The sequence below is a fragment of the Argopecten irradians genome, chromosome 1, assembly GCF_041381155.1.
Source record: "Argopecten irradians isolate NY chromosome 1, Ai_NY, whole genome shotgun sequence".
Taxonomy (NCBI): Eukaryota; Metazoa; Mollusca; class Bivalvia; order Pectinida; family Pectinidae; genus Argopecten; species Argopecten irradians.
Genome location: NC_091134.1, coordinates 20,656,145 through 20,668,793, shown reverse-complemented (window position 1 = coordinate 20,668,793; position 12,649 = coordinate 20,656,145). Strand labels below are relative to the sequence as shown.

General features: G+C 32.9%; 1 protein-coding gene across 2 annotated transcripts in view; it reads left to right on the top strand.

The window, feature by feature from the left end:
- Window positions 1-12,649, top strand: part of LOC138320280 (espin-like) — a 41,319-nt gene that overhangs the window by 6,531 nt on the left and 22,139 nt on the right. The gene's annotated exons all lie outside the window — the stretch shown is intronic.

The window sequence follows — 12,649 nt, the reverse complement described above, 5'->3', positions numbered from 1 at the left end:
TGGAACTCGGGTATCAAAAATATATATGAGATAAGTAATTAAAGTAATTATTTGACACCACATATTGTTTATTTCAAGGTCTCTATAGTATAGAAAAGAACTTTTGCATTTTGTAAATGTGTGGTGCCATTAATGTTTGCGCATTTTAAGTCCTTTTCATTACCTTGATGGGCATGATTTTGATCTATATTTATCCTAAAGAAGTAAGTGAGTGCAAATAATTTTCTTTCTATTTTTTTCATTATTTTTTTTTATGAATTAATAATTTGAGGTAAAAGGTTTTAAAGAAATTCTTATTTTAAATATGTCAATGAAATTGAAAAAGGTGAGATGTATTATGAATTATGGTGTCATCCATGATCAAGGTTTGATTACATAAGGCAATGATCAAGGTTTGATTACATAAGGCAATGACTTGAAAATCGTGACGATAATTTCCTAAACACCAGCTTCCTTGTTATAGTTGTTCAGAGGACTGAGGAGTGGTAGTTTTTGTGTTATTTATTACTTTTGTAAAGACTTTCAATATTACTCTCTGAGAAATACAAGACTGATGTTGTAAGAAGGTTATGTATATATATGCTAACAGATTGTAGAAATCAGTAAGATGTTTTGCATAGCAGTTATGGTGAACATTCAACTGAATTAAGGTGTTAAAAAGACTTATTGTACAAGCAAATATATATATTTTAACCTGAAAGCCTTCATGCATTAAGAACAACCAATAAAAAAACACTGATAATGAGCAATGATTGCAATATCATGTATATATATATATATATAGTTCAGCAAAATCCCATGCCAAATTTCTCCTTAGCCCACCATCATCAGATGGTGGGCTATTCGAATCGCCTTTCGTCCTTGGTCCATCATCTGTCCTTCCATCCCTCTGTCTGTTAACAATTCTTGTTACCACTATTTCTCAGAAAGGGATCTTTTTAATATTTTATATGTAGGTTTCCCTAGGACCCTAGTTGTGCATATCACATTTTGGGACCATTTGGTGAACAAGATGGCTGACAGGCTGCCATCTTCGATTTAATAAATGTAGTTTGTGACCGCTATGTCTCAGAAAGCGATCTGTCTCAAATTCTATCTGTAGGATGTATAGTCAAGGTTTGAAAAGCAAAGAAAAGATCCCTCTTTCCATTGTCAGACATAGATCATTCTTTTGTGGGCACCAGGATCCCTCTGGGATCTCTTGTTTCACAAGCTTATGACATAGCTTTTGGACATATTTATAAATTAAATATTGATCAATATTGAAAATCAATGAAGACTGGCTGGAAATATCTAGTTATCATTTCTATAGAAATGACCGTGAGGAATTTAAATTCAACCTATTATTATAACATTCATACCGGTAATACATATCATGTATATTCCATGTTTCCTAGTTCAAGCTAAGATAAAATGAACATGATGGTGACCTTGTATTACATACATATATGTAACACTTTTAATCTCTGTTGTTCGCTGATTGGTTATCAGATTGATTTGAAAAGTTGATAAACTGTTGCTGTTATATCTGGTATAATGTGTCGGTCACAGGCTTTTGTGTACAAGTTATAGGACAATTTACCTGGAGCATCATAACATTCCAGGTATATCTGATACATAGGGACCTATCAAATGTTTGTAGTGCTTCTAGGTCTATGGGAACGTCAACATGTACACTTGGTGGTAGAATAAAATCGCTGATATCATAGGTAAGTTACAAGTTTGACTTAAATGCAATTTTGATTTTTAAATCCTCTATTTGTTAAGTAAACTTCGAGATTTATTTTACACCAATTGTGAAACATTTGATAACTAGATAAGAAACCATTATAAATGTAAGCAGAAATAAGACTACCTGGAGAAAATCCCACTACATTTTACCTGAGATTGGTGAATTAGTCAGATGTCAGAACAATATTCAACTAAAGGTAATGAAATGGAACCAGTCAATAGGCAGAGTCATGTATGTTAACACTAGTTGCTAACAAAGATGAAGAGCATCCTAGAAGATTGATTCCTGAAGTGATGAATTGGTTTGGTAATACACTAGTAGATGTTGCTATAGCAACATATTGTATAATGAATTTGATGTTATATAGTGTGATGGACTAGCTGACAGAGCTAGGTCATTTATTGTACATATGTAGCCCAATGGGAATGGTAAGGTATCAACTAATGTTAGAGCCCCTGTCTGACTGCCGAATTTCCTAATTCTTTCTGTTATATTTACACTTGCTAGGCTTGATCACTATACGTAAGTACTAACCAATTTTGTTTACCATAACTGCATGGTAACATTGAACTTTGAACTTGCGTATGAAAATATTATATGCAACGTAAAGGGGCTACTTTTTTTTTAAAAAGAAACACATGGCTTTGTTTACATTTTGACGTAACATTACGTGTATATTGCTGTTTTTCATAGAATTTGGGGAAAATGTAAACAATACATATATGTTTTATATTGATATATGATACAAACTTTTTTTGAAATTAACAATTGTGTAAAGAAACAGGAAAAAATATCCCGACCGGGGCGACGTGCAGCGCTTTCAATTTTGTTAAAAATGATGGATGTCAAATGTAAACATTACCTCTGTGTCTGTGTCCTACGATCGAGTCTTTGGGGTTGACGGGCGTGAGACTAGCTGACAGAGCTAGGTCAGTTATAAACATATTCTCTTGCCTTTGTTCTTTGAGAATTTAATCATGTGTATTATAAAACATGCACCGCAGGTAATCCACGTGTTGACAGTCACACGTCACCACAAATACATTATATCCATCAAACACAAGTGAAGTTATTCCATCTATAGATGGCGATGGATCTAAGCGTAGATTATATAATCACATGGCTCCGAAGGATGTAATATCGTCAAGTCAGACGACAATCTCAAACAAATTTAGCTACTTGAACATCGGTGTTTTGACAACTTCGGAAAACTGCAGTGTGTAAGCGTGCGTCAGCCTCGCCTCGCTGCACAATAACGGTCACCGAGTTCACACATGTAGCCGAGTACAAATACTTTACGTTATTACGCTATACATTAACTTTTAGCAAAATTGAATACCTATTTAAAGTTCTGATATGATTAAATAAAATTATCTCTGAAATTTACTTTGTTTGTCATGTTTATTTTACATTAACACGCCCCATAGAATATATTCTTAGAGGAATTGCTCCATACAAGCATGGTTAACATAAAAACGAAATCCAATCCCTATATAGTTGATTATTGCACCTCGGACAGAATTAAACGTCGCCAAATGTTTGGTGGAGAGCTGTCACGTGGTGACCCCGTAACACTTTATAGGGGGTCAGTAAATTTTATTAGGTTGCAATATGGTGGCTGTTGCCCTCGCTTCAAAATAAAAACACATTCTCTTCAACTAAATATAACATTTCATCAAAGTAAAAATATATGTTACTTATTATTTTAGGTGTAAAATTAACTTAAAATTGTTTTAATACTTCAAATTAAATGAAATGCATTTTTTAGATAGGAGTTGCTTCTTCTACACCAGTTTGAAAGTTGATGCCGAGGCTAAAGTCAAACGTAACAATTTAAGTGTTTTTTTACTTTGATTATAAACAAACGGAGGGGTCCGTATCTATAAATCTATCAATCCTCACTCTAAAATCAATTTATCGGCATAATTTTAAGTGATTATCTCAGCGAGAGAGACCATGGATATTGCGCTTGTCGGATGGATGTTTGTGTCACTTTTGTTTGTGATGCTTTCAATATTCAGCCAGTCTTTAGTTGTATTGAGGTAGGTCTACTGTGCACTAGGAATGTCAAATTATTGTTGATTTACGAATTATTCAGTATTGTCCTTCATGTTCCTTATACAGTATATTTGCAGAATGTTGAAAGAAATACGTAAATAAATATGTAGGCTTATTAGGCCAACTATTTAAAAGCGATGATAGTTTGTATCTTTCGCCAGCATGATTCAGGTTTAATTTCAGATTCATTTTAAACTAATAGGAAACAAAGACATAATGAAACAAAGGAATGGTCCTCGATCACGCCCCTATAAATCTTACTGACTATCTATTAGTTACTGACTCAATATAACTAATAATATATATAGCTAAACTGATAATAAGTTGTTAAATGCATATTTTGTCAATTGGAAATTTCATGATGAAAAACAATGTGAACATTACTGAGCATATATAATTAATTGTTAATATCATATTTATGACTTCTGGCTGTACAAACTGGATACATTTTTTCCCTGGGGAAATTTGATGTAGAGTTTATAAACTGATCCTCATCAGAGTGGCCAGTCTATAGCAATGTTAAATATTGGTAAATAGTTGTAGCAGTTAAGTGTTAAAAGCTTTCATTTACATTTACACTTCACTGCAACATTGTAGTTGAACCTCGATACTTTCCTTAAATGTCCAGTGAATTGGTATAAATGTAATAAAATTGGTTTGAAGGTTGATTAAAGGTGATAAATCACTTGTGTAGCATTACAGTAACTCCCTATGATTGATCCTAATGTAGCTGGTAGGTCAGTAACACATGTAACTGGGGGCTCGATTCATTGTACCTTATATATACTATATTATGGGATCATAAATAAGTTTCCATTTCATATAAGATTTTATGAAGCAGGCCTTTGAAAGCCCTAAATGACAACCAATACACATAATCAAAAACTGAAGGCTAGGTCATAAATCCCATAAAAGTGAACTCAAAAGAGACATGAAAGCCTATCTTTTAACACATTTCAAAGTAAAAAAAAGTTTTGACAATGGAATTTTGCCCTTACACAACAACGATGTGAAGGCTGACATGTTTGCACTTAACTCAAATATTAATGAAAGTGATGAAATTTGAAATATGAAAATAACTTTCAGTTACATTTTTCATAAGGTAGACGATAAATTAACAGCTACATTTTTCATAAGGTAGACGATAAATGACCAGCTATCAATATCACTATGGGAACAACAATTTAATTTTTTGGAGGAATAAATTGAGGAAAAACAAAATCAATTGTCTGTCGTAATGTTTCTTACCCTTTGAATTGAAAAGAAGGAATCTCAACCAGAGGGGTAAGATTCTTAATTAACATGATAGTTTGAGAAGTTTTACCCTTAAAGTTAGGATGATGTACCTAATGTCAACCCAAGAAATGAATTATTATTTTTCCTTTTGAGTTTGCCCTGTCATATACTATCTAATATGGGAAAACTTTCATTGATGTATGGAATACTCTTGTTACTGGTTAGCATTCATAGTGGAAATTTTCTTATTCTCACACCTCAGACAGGGAAATCTATCAGGCTAGATTTTTCTATCGTCTGATCTGTCTTGTACCTTTACTTGATTTTTGGCTGAATTTTATCCCATTCATGTAACATCCCAACCTCAGCTAACGCCTCGGTTGGGATTATGTTACAAAATCTTAGCCCTCGACTGAGATAAGCCGATCTCGATCACTTACAGCTAGGTAACAGATTTCATTAATCCATATGGTGGTAGGATGTCTTCAAGGAAGTGATGATATTGGCTGTGCACCAATGCAGAGGGTTTTTTTCTTCACTCTTTCCGTATATGTACTTGTTGATTCCTGAATGCCCATGGTCCTTCCACCTTTATGACTGGCTGATCAGTACCTTAAGGTTCACAGGTACATATCTATCCATCAGTCTGATGCCTCAGACAGTGAGGTTCTCCACACCTTATCACCTGTAATTAACAGGTAAAAACCCAGGGGCACCTTTTTCACACCACATGTAGACAAAATCTCAAATTATCTTTATAAAAAGTGCCCAATGGGTATAACGATCATGTTATCTTGTATTTGACCATGTTGGTAAAATCTTGCTTCGTCTTAGTTTACAAATTTTATTTGAGTGCCAAATGATTTTCAGATTGTACATATTTGTTAGTAGTACTTGACACGTATTGATCATAGGTTGGTGGTTTTCCCTGGGTACTCTGGCTTTTCTCCACCTCAAAAAGCTCGCACATCCTAAAATAACCGAGGCTGTTAACCTGATTCAAATTAGAAAAAATACCTTGAAATGAAAATTTTACCACATAGCGTATATGTAAAAATAAGGTACATATTATTTTTTTTCTTTTAGATCAGTATTAATTTACAGCCAAAGTCATTTAAGACTTGTGAGGTTTTACAGGAAGGGAAAAGTCAGAGTACATATAGCAACTGGTTTCTCAACTTTTTGAATGTGCGACCCATAGGTGCATACTGTTTTGAAACGTTACCCATAAGGCCACCTGTTTAATGTAATGTAATGACTTAGTTACAGTTACAGAGGAATTGTTAACGTATCACCAAAACAAACGTCTTTAAAGTGTCTGTAATGTTTAAGTAGAGGCTGTAACACCTGTCGTTTGATCACCTGTGATTAGTACAGGTGAGTGAGTAGGGATGAGAGGACACAAGACATGTAATGCAGATGCACTTCACACCTGAGAGAGATAAAACACCTGATGATGGTCATTATCGCTGTGATCCTGATGTTTTTGTTTTCTCAGCTGTCATTAGATGTCGGACATAAGGCTCTCCCACTCTCAGATCGATCAGGGTCAATACGGTCACTCACAGATTATTGTCTTGTTTTTGTTTTTTTGTGATAAAAAATAGATGAGCTGTTATTGTTGTCTTGGGAGCATTGTAATAAAACACTGACTTTTCTGATTCTGGGATCTGTTCTTAAAGCTGATATTGAGATATTAAGTAAAGGAATGAATATTGAAACAGGTAGCTAGAAATGACATAATAGTGAAATAAGAGGGTATTTAAACAGTAATTTACTTAGAAAGTACAAATCAGACTTTTTCTTTTCAATTTTATCTCTTCTAATGATTATTTAATTAATCTGTGACCTTGTGACACTCTTACAAGATATGTCCACTTTCATAAAGTTCTATGCACAAAATTGAATGTTAAAATAGTTTTCATTGTGCAATGCATAATTGTGTTTCGATTTTGGTCACATTTATATTTTAGTTTTCAAATTAGATTTAGAAGAAAGCATGTTTTCTACTATTTTTAAGTTTGTTAAAGTCTTAATTCTTGACTCTTAAATTCCTATGGCTGTGAATGATATACTATTATAGGACATATTATTGTTGTGTTGATATCAGGGGGATGTTTGACAGATTACGTGACTCCTATCAACAGGATTAGCCAGAATGACAGTCACTGCTGGAGCTGTTGGTTTTCTCGATTAATTTCAGGTTAAGCTGACCTCTTTAAAAGTTTGATATTAAAAATATTCAGGTTATATAATGTTTATCTTATACAAAGCCAAAAGGACAAACCAACACAATTGACTCATAGTAAAAGGCTTAACTCATGACAAAATAATAGTTAAATACTTCATTCAAGGTTACAGGTGCTAAATATAGTAAAAGTTTAAAATGTTACTTCATATTTCAAATTTTGGACTAAAAGACCTGATATTGGATCTTTGACATGCACGGATGAAGGGCTATCATTAGACTTGATATGAATGACATTGACCTTTATTTAAGGTCAAAGGTATCTATTCTATATGGTTAAAGTTGAAACCTTGTCAAATACTAAGATGCCCAGAGACCTGGTAATGGCCCTATAGTATGCTGTGTTGAAGAGCAACAAAGTTTGTTCAAATCAATGACCTTTACCCTCATTGGTCAAGGTCACAAGGGTGAAATAAGTTCAAAGTCCTTTAACAATTAACTTATTATCAATTACTAAAAGGGTTACAGAGCCAACCATATATTGGGACTGTAGAAGACTTTGATAAATGGCAAACAAGTTCATGCAAATCAATGACCTTGACCTTCAATTAAGTTCATAAGAATCAAACAGACTTTAAACAACTTCTTGTTACTATCTCTAAAAGACCTCTCATCGTAATTCAGATATTGGCCTGTAGCTTGTCAGAAAAAACAAAACCTCTACCAACTTTATTCAAATAAATGATCTTGATCTTTATTCAAGTATTCAATGTCACAGGGATCAAAAGACTAACACATGGATAAATTTCTTATGAATAACTAAGTGGCCAAGAGACCCGATATTAAGCCTAGCTGTGTCATATTGGGATAAAGTGCTTCAAAATCTATTTTAATGATTGAGGGGCAACATTGGCCGAGTGGTTAAGATAATATCACAAGTTCTTCACATCTTGGTCACGAGTTTGAATCTCATGTGGGCAAGTTGCAAGGTACTGAATGCTGGTGGGTGGTTTTTCCTTTTAGTACTTCGGTTTTCCTCCACCAGCAAATCTAGCATGTCCTTACATGACTCTGACTGTTAATAGGACGTTAAACTAACAAAACCCAAATCTTGAATGAATGACCTTTACCTTTATTCAAAGTTACCAAAGTCTAGTAGTATGAAAAGTTCCTTTAGTAAATATTTAATTGCCAAAAGACAATTGACAATGACCTTGACCTTCATTCAAAGTTACAAAAGTCTAGTAGTATGAAAAGTTCCTTTAGTAAATATGTAATTGCCAAAAAACATTTGGAAGCGATGCATAGTCTTAAAAATGCAGAGCAATCTTAATTGCATAGTCTTAAACATGCAGAGCAATCTTAATTGCATAGTCTTAAACATGCAGAGCAATCTTAATTGCTCATTGACACCACTGAAACAGCATCATAAAGACATGTCTCTGTGTTGTGTAACTCATCATTAGAAATGAATGAGTCCCTTCTTCCATAGGAACAAAGTAAATGAAAAACATTTGCTCTTAAACCATTTTGCAGTTTCCTGAAACATTATCATGCAAAAACATAGATTCTATTTCAGCTGTCAGGGCATTATAGGAAAGAATTTTTTCTGTATTATTTGACAAAGAATGCACAGTCAACATTTTAGATAAATATAGCTGCATTGTACTTAAAACAACCTGTGATATGAAGGCATGGTCATATTACTGTGTGGATTCAATATGTTGAAATATTAGCCATAAACACCTAGTCACTAGTCAGGCTCTGCCTAAAAAGTCAACACAATCATGTTCTATAGATAGATGTTCCATCACATGATCTTAGCTTCCTGTAACAGTAGAACACCTGTCTCTTACCTGTATGTTACCTGTGCAGTCGTTAAAGGTGCCCACTTCCTCCTGTTGTGTATAGGGTGGACGGACCACTGTCTCGTCACTGGTGTTAGGCTTAACTCTTCAGTAACAGGTAAATCTTGATCAAATGTTTAATTCTTTTTACGGATTACAAGAGGAATATATTAAATATCCTAATCAATATCACTGTGTTTCATATGTTGGTTAACTGGGATGTTTTTAGGCAGTGTGTGCATGTTGAAATCAATATTGCATTTGTGCAGCATGTTATTTTATGCATTATAAGAAAGAATTTATATTCTACGTACAGCACATTATTACATACAATACTATAACTTATGTGCCTGTAAGACATAGAACTGGAATTTTGCATTAAACAATATTCAGTGTATTTTCTATACAGATGAATTCTCATGAAATAAGGAAAAGTGTATTTCCATGCAAAAAAAAATATAAATACTTTGGTTGCTACGGAATGATCAAACTATATATCCATGTATTTGTTACCTCAAAATTTTATTGTTGGTTTCACTACTAGGTGATAATATTTAAGCTCTATTCATATGGCTATGATAAATTGATTGTTTGTTAACTTCTATATGGTATGACAATGTAAAACGTTATCACTTCACTTTATGTATGATTCTCTGTTAGTTTAGACCTCTGTTTATTTACCTACAGTATGGTGTGATACCATTTGGTTACAATGGTAAGGATGGTTACATCTGTCTTCTGTCTGTATATATACACCAGATTATGAATATATTGATTTCAGTCATCCCTCCATCTCTCTCCTTGTCCTGATAAATTATAAATGTGTGTCATGTCCCATCTTGTAGACTCTCTTTATCTGTTTTTCTACCAAGAAGAAATCATTTCCTATTATTGGCATTGAACACCCCATCATCTTTTTAATACTTTCACTCAACCATGCATAATTGTAAATAGCTTCATAAGATACCTGCTGAGATACAGCAATCATAATTCATAGCACATATGATCTAAGTGGAATGAAAGTTTTGGCTTTAATTTTGTAGTTGCTTACTAGAAAACAGTCTCTTCCATTTCACTTTTTAGCATAAGCTTTATTTAGGTTTTGTTTAATCTGTAAGCCTTGTAAAAAACATCATAATAACCTCAAGTCCAAAGTCTCTTATATAACATTTAATCCTTCATAGGATAGTGTTTGAAATTTAAAAGGAAAACCTAGCTTAAAAACCATTTTTGATTTCTGGAATTCTTTTTCTATATGATAATTGTTTCCTGAAGTTAACAAATATTTATAAAACTAGTGTCTTCTCATATGTATTAAAGACCTTTCTGGTTACCATTGAAATTCAGAATAGAATTATTTTGGAGAGGCTTAATTACTTTATTAAATGAACTAGCCTGACAGTCAGATCTGAGTCAGATTAACATATACCATGGTAAAAATTAGAATAAATCTCTCTTCTTAAACTTTTATTTGCAATTATTTACATTTAAAAATCACTAAAGGAGTTTCCGTTTTAGATCATACAGATGTATTATTTCAGGTATTACATCACACTAGACATTAAGATGATGTTTTATGCATTAATCGCTAGTATATATACATACATTATGATCTTAGATGTTCATTTGTATATTTCATTTGTAAAATGTATTAAGTAAATTATTGTGAAATGAATTAAGTACATGTATATTATGGTGAAATGATATGCTTTAGACAGGCTATATATCATAATGCTGCTCAAATTCAGATATATTTACAATTTATATAATTGTAAACTATATAAACCATAAAAATCACTTGACTTGTAAATTTAAGTATTTGCCAGACTGTACTGTACTTCTGACAAAAATCTCACAAACGTCATGCATTCCTGTCTCATAGAACTTGATCATAATCAGTCTGCAGCTAGATGTATTCTTCATCACAACGATTGTGTAAATACATTTTGTAGCATAAGAAAATTCAATCAACATGATGGAAAGTTCATCATACTCTGTAATCATCGACCCTACTCTCTAATCATGGACCTAACATAGGAGATGTGAGATGCCAATTACTTGTAAATTAACTATAATATTGCACCACTATTGTCTGTCGGTCTATGTCCTTCCTCAATATTAGTTTTTGGAAAGACTTCTCCAAAAGGCTAATTGTTTTCATATTGCAACTGTTCATAGCCAATATATACATATACTATAGGAGTTTTAATTTTTCATGAGAAATTCAATATAGTTACCATGACCACTAAAAACTCCTGTCACATTTTAATGAAAATTGGTATACCAGGATTGTTGTGTAAATGAATATCACGGTCACATGAGTTTCGGAGGGGTCCTAAGAAATCACTGTTGTATTTAGGATTACTTCCGTTGGTTCTTTTCTGATACACATTGGATTTCTATTTTACTCTGAAGTCATTGTTTATTCAAACATCTGAAGTCATGGCAGATTTTTCTGATAAATGTTATGTAGGACAATTTGATGACTTAATGGATACTTGATAGTCTATAAATAGTGTTGGAGAGATAACAGGGGTTTGAGATAATGTGCCCAGTGCACTAGTCTCTCAATACTATCAGTATTCAGTGGTAGGTATCCGTTTACTTACTTTCTACCAAATTTTTCCAGCTCTTAAGCTTCACCAATACAAAAATGGTCAACAGTATGTCTTGAGCCAGTTACAAAAATCAGCTGTTACACAGTATATGTCCTTTATAATCTAGTTGTATCAAAATATTTACTGTGAAATGATTGGGGCCATATATGTAGTATTTCTTATGTCATTTGCATCCCTTCTAGTCGTGTTTTAACCCAATTTTATATGATATTGATAGAGGAACATATGAACAAATATATATCTTGTTTCTTTGAAAACAAAAGCTTACAACACTGTTGATATTGTTTAGCTTCTTGAAAAACACTTCTTGGACTCAAATTTTCCATGGCAGTTACTTTTAAAAATTTCAAAAGTGGAACTTCCTGAAATGCTTTTTGTCTGTAACCCTAATGACTGTTAATGAATGTTAAAATCCTTAAGTCTTATTGGAATATCAGTCTGTAGTACATATTTATGAAAAGTCAAGAATAAATCAATGCACCATGTAGACTGGTTTACAAATAAGTTAATTATCTGGCTTGTCTGGTACATAGGTAAGAACAGATTTAATAATATACCTAATCTAATCAATGCATAAAATATCTAGTATTGCTGTCGGCGATTGATTCACAGATATGCCTGTGTACATGGTCTTTTGTTTGACCATATGTTCTGTGGATCCTTTATAAATATACCAGGAAGTACAGACAGCATTTTTTTTTAAACTGCCAAGGTATTTTTAGTGATTTATTTTTAATGCTGTTTTATTATTAAAGCAATTAAAGTGATATGACTGCATGTTTATGTATTATAATCAGAATGTGTAATGTCTCTAACCTATTGCTTCTTTCAAATTTAGACAATCATAGTTGGAACTACTGTATTGACATCTATGAAATGTTTTCAGTGTGGGACAACTGGTTTTCTGGTCACTTAGGCTTCAGTTAGTCTGCGCTGCAATTTTTTTACCTTACCAAAAATCATGAATTTA